This window comes from Taudactylus pleione, unplaced genomic scaffold (genome assembly GCF_031769625.1).
Source record: "Taudactylus pleione unplaced genomic scaffold, aTauple2 ptg000475l, whole genome shotgun sequence".
In the NCBI taxonomy this organism is placed as follows: Eukaryota; Metazoa; Chordata; class Amphibia; order Anura; family Myobatrachidae; genus Taudactylus; species Taudactylus pleione.
Window position 1 is genome coordinate 794,120 of NW_028284877.1, and position 5,464 is coordinate 799,583.

Sequence of the window (5,464 nt, forward strand, 5' to 3'; positions counted from 1 at the left end):
TCAGATTGTTTAGATATATAAATTGGTTTTCCTGTACCACAATTGGAGTTGACTTCTATTTATACACTGATTATACCCTCTTCGGTATTGGGCATGAAGAGCCCACTGGGGGATGCAGTGATGGGGACCCATGCTTAAGGAGGGGCGGTCAGCCACCGCAGAAGCTTGGGTAACCATTAGAGAGTGCATGGTCTTTATAAGTATAGTAAATATTGATAATGCACACATGATATTCTCAGATTGTTAACAGCAATGCACTGTAGTGAATACACCGGGATGTAGTTATTATACCTACTATCGGTATGCCGGCTGCTGAAATCCCAAACCGCGGCCAGAAGACCGGCGCCGGAATCCCGACATCAGTGGTATAGCCGGCATCCCAATCATAAGTATAGCGGGCGCTGTTAGCCGGGCAGGGAGAAGGGTTTGGTTTAGGCACCACAGGGGGTTAGGGTTAGGCTGCGGGAGGTGGGAGATTAGGGTTAAGATGTGGACGGGGAGGGTTAGGGTTAGGCAGCACCAGGGGGGGTGGAGTTAGGATTAGGTTTAGGTACCGCGAGGGTTAGGGCCACAGCCGGCATCCCGACTGCCGGTGACCAATACCCAACCCAATACACCATGGTCACGGGAATGCAGTGTCTAAAACTCATTGAAAACTGGTCTAGTAAAGGTCTAGTAGAAGTCATTGTAAATAAAATAAAAAATATTACCACTGAGATGACTATTGTAGGTTAGTGTATGGATGCAGCGGTACAATGCTGTTCCAATCGCTGGCAGGAAATGTGTTCATTATGTTAAAGGAACACAGCCAAGAGGAGGTTTGTGTTGGTTCTATAGAAGCGACCTAAGCACCCATGTTCATCAGTGGTCCTATATCACCAGGCAACTGGCTCTCTAATAGAGTAACAATATATCATTTAAGCGTGCAGTCTGGAACCTGACCACTAGAGGAGGGGATGGGGCCCACCCACTGGGGATTTCCCCTGCACCCCTGTGGGCCAGTCTGACTCTGACCCTCTTCTATGTGGTCATAGAATGCTTGTTGCATTCAATGGAGTAGTTTGAACAGACTAATGAACCTCCCCAAATTGGTTTCAGTCAAAACTTACTTCAGCTGTCATGCAAGCAGCAAGTTACCCGCTATGGAGCATTGGTAGCTGGCCACTAAAGCACTGACATTTTCATTGGCACTTTCACCATTTTGCGGATGTTCCCTATCCCTCTTGCCTGAATCGGGGGTATTGCTTTTAAAATAAAATTCTCATTGTCCTGAAGCTTCCGTCAGTAACTGTCTGATTAGCACATAGGCCTCAAGCAGTGTTTGCATAATTTTAAGCCGGTGCGGTTCACAGATCCAGCGCAAGTAACTATCCACATGATAGTTTGAGGGTAATGAGTGGCTCAATGGTCCCGGTTCAGGTACCCATCCATCTCTCCCCATCCCCATTAAGATATGTTCCTCATTTTAAGAATTTCCATAAAAAGGTTAAATTATCCATCAGGGTATATTCTCACAGGTTTACGATCCACCCATGTTGTGTTCTCCAAACTTATGCACCGGTTAAACCGTTACATAAATCGCTCTACTGATAACACAATGACAATCATTATAGTTCTATTCACAGAGCGCTAACTACAAGATGGACAGTGCGCACATTGCCTCGGGATGTAGTCAGCATCCTGGCTGACAGGATGTGGACTGTCTAAATACCGGTACCGGAATCCCGGCTCCGGAAAACCGACCATCAGCATCCTGAAGGTAAGTATCTGGGTTAGGCACTAAAGGGTTTAGTGAGGGTGCAGTGAGGGGGGAGGATAGGGTTAGGCACCAAAAAGGGAGGGTTAGCATACTGACCAACAAGTGTCGGTATGTTAACCCTGTCGAGATCCTGGGATCTGGATTCTGCCTGCCGGGATCCCAACTGCCGGCAACACATACCCAACCTCATTGCTTCAATGGGCTGTCGAGCGTTAAATCTGCTGTGAGTATAGATAGCTGTTTGTGTACAGTATAGCTAGCTGTTTGTGCACAGTATAGATGTTTGTGTACAGTATAGCTAGCTGTTTGTGCACAGTATAGATGTTTGTGTACAGTATAGCTAGCTGTGTACAGTAGATAGCTGTTTGCATACAGTAGAGCTGTTTGTGTACAGTATAGCTAGCTGTTTGTGGACAGTATAGATGTTTGTGTACAGTATAGCTAGCTGTTTGTGTACAGTATAGATAACTGTTTGCGTACAGTATAGCTGTTTGTGTACAGTATAGATAGCTGTTTGTGTACAGTATACATGTTTGTGTACAGTATAGCTGTTTGTGTACAGAATAGGTAGCTGTTTGTGTACAGTATAGCTGTTTCTGTACAGAATAGGTAGCTGTTTGTGTACAGTATAGCTAGCTGTTTGTGTACAGTATAGCTAGCTGTTTGTGTACAGTATAGATGTTTGTGTACAGTATAGCTAGCTGTTTGTGTACAGTATAGATGTTTGTGTACAGTATAGCTAGCTGTTTGTGCACAGTATAGATGTTTGTGTACAGTATAGCTAGCTGTTTGTGCACAGTATAGATGTTTGTGTACAGTATAGCTAGCTGTGTACAGTAGATAGCTGTTTGCATACAGTAGAGCTGTTTGTGTACAGTATAGATAGCTGGCTGTGTACAGTATAGCTGTTTGTGTACAGTATAGATGTTTGTTTACAGTATAGCTGTTTGTGTACAGTATAGATGTTTGTGTACAGTATAGATGTTTGTGTACAGTATAGCTGTTTGTGTACAGTATAGATGTTTGTGTACAGTATAGCTAGCAGTTTGTGTACAGTATAGATAGCTGTTTGTGTACAGTATAGCTAGCTGTTTGTGTACAGTATAGATAACTGTTTGCGTACAGTATAGCTGTTTGTGTACAGTATAGATGTTTGTGTACAGTATAGCTAGCTGTTTGTGCACAGTATAGATGTTTGTGTACAGTATAGCTAGCTGTTTGTGCACAGTATAGATGTTTGTGTACAGTATAGCTAGCTGTGTACAGTAGATAGCTGTTTGCATACAGTAGAGCTGTTTGTGTACAGTATAGATAGCTGGCTGTGTACAGTATAGCTGTTTGTGTACAGTATAGATGTTTGTTTACAGTATAGCTGTTTGTGTACAGTATAGATGTTTGTGTACAGTATAGATGTTTGTGTACAGTATAGCTGTTTGTGTACAGTATAGATGTTTGTGTACAGTATAGCTAGCAGTTTGTGTACAGTATAGATAGCTGTTTGTGTACAGTATAGCTAGCTGTTTGTGTACAGTATAGATAACTGTTTGCGTACAGTATAGCTGTTTGTGTACAGTATAGATAGCTGTTTGTGTACAGTATACATGTTTGTGTACAGTATAGCTGTTTGTGTACAGAATAGGTAGCTGTTTGTGTACAGTATAGCTAGCTGTTTGTGTACAGTATAGCTAGCTGTTTGTGTACAGTATAGCTAGCTGTTTGTGTACAGTATAGATGTTTGTGTACAGTATAGCTAGCTGTTTGTGTACAGCATAGATGTTTGTGTACAGTATAGCTAGCTGTTTGTGTACAGCATAGATGTTTGTGTACAGTATAGCTAGCTGTTTGTGTACAGTATAGATGTTTGTGTACAGTATAGCTAGCTGTTTGTGCACAGTATAGATGTTTGTGTACAGTATAGCTAGCTGTTTGTGCACAGTATAGATGTTTGTGTACAGTATAGCTAGCTGTGTACAGTAGATAGCTGTTTGCATACAGTAGAGCTGTTTGTGTACAGTATAGCTAGCTGTTTGTGGACAGTATAGATGTTTGTGTACAGTATAGCTAGCTGTTTGTGTACAGTATAGATAACTGTTTGCGTACAGTATAGCTGTTTGTGTACAGTATAGATAGCTGTTTGTGTACAGTATACATGTTTGTGTACAGTATAGCTGTTTGTGTACAGAATAGGTAGCTGTTTGTGTACAGTATAGCTGTTTGTGTACAGAATATGTAGCTGTTTGTGTACAGTATAGCTAGCTGTTTGTGTACAGTATAGCTGTTTGTGTACAGTATAGATGTTTGTGTACAGTATAGCTAGCTGTTTGTGTACAGTATAGATGTTTGTGTACAGTATAGCTAGCTGTTTGTGTACAGTATAGCTAGCTGTTTGTGTACAGTATAGCTAGCTGTTTGTGTACAGTATAGATGTTTGTGTACAGTATAGCTAGCTGTTTGTGTACAGTATAGATGTTTGTGTACAGTATAGCTAGCTGTTTGTGTACAGTATAGCTAGCTGTTTGTGTACAGTATAGCTAGCTGTTTGTGTACAGTATAGATGTTTGTGTACAGTATAGCTAGCTGTTTGTGTACAGCATAGATGTTTGTGTACAGTATAGCTAGCTGTTTGTGTACAGTATAGATGTTTGTGTACAGTATAGCTAGCTGTTTGTGCACAGTATAGATGTTTGTGTACAGTATAGCTAGCTGTTTGTGCACAGTATAGATGTTTGCGTACAGTATAGCTAGCTGTGTACAGTAGATAGCTGTTTGCATACAGTAGAGCTGTTTGTGTACAGTATAGCTAGCTGTTTGTGGACAGTATAGATGTTTGTGTACAGTATAGCTAGCTGTTTGTGTACAGTATAGATAACTGTTTGCGTACAGTATAGCTGTTTGTGTACAGTATAGCTAGCTGTTTGTGCACAGTATAGATGTTTGTGTACAGTATAGCTAGCTGTTTGTGTACAGTATAGATGTTTGTGTACAGTATAGCTAGCTGTTTGTGTACAGTATAGATGTTTGTGTACAGTATAGCTAGCTGTTTGTGTACAGTATAGCTGTTTGTGTACAGTATAGCTAGCTGTTTGTGTACAGTATAGCTAGCTGTTTGTGTACAGTATAGCTAGCTGTTTGTGTACAGTATAGATGTTTGTGTACAGTATAGCTAGCTGTTTGTGTACAGCATAGATGTTTGTGTACAGTATAGCTAGCTGTTTGTGTACAGTATAGATGTTTGTGTACAGTATAGCTAGCTGTTTGTGCACAGTATAGATGTTTGTGTACAGTATAGCTAGCTGTTTGTGCACAGTATAGATGTTTGTGTACAGTATAGCTAGCTGTGTACAGTAGATAGCTGTTTGTGTACAGTATAGCTAGCTGTTTGTGGACAGTATAGATGTTTGTGTACAGTATAGCTAGCTGTTTGTGTACAGTATAGATAACTGTTTGCGTACAGTATAGCTGTTTGTGTACAGTATAGATAGCTGTTTGTGTACAGTATACATGTTTGTGTACAGTATAGCTGTTTGTGTACAGAATAGGTAGCTGTTTGTGTACAGTATAGCTGTTTGTGTACAGAATAGGTAGCTGTTTGTGTACAGTATAGCTAGCTGTTTGTGTACAGTATAGCTAGCTGTTTGTGTACAGTATAGATGTTTGTGTACAGTATAGCTAGCTGTTTGTGTACAGTATAGATGTTTGTGTACA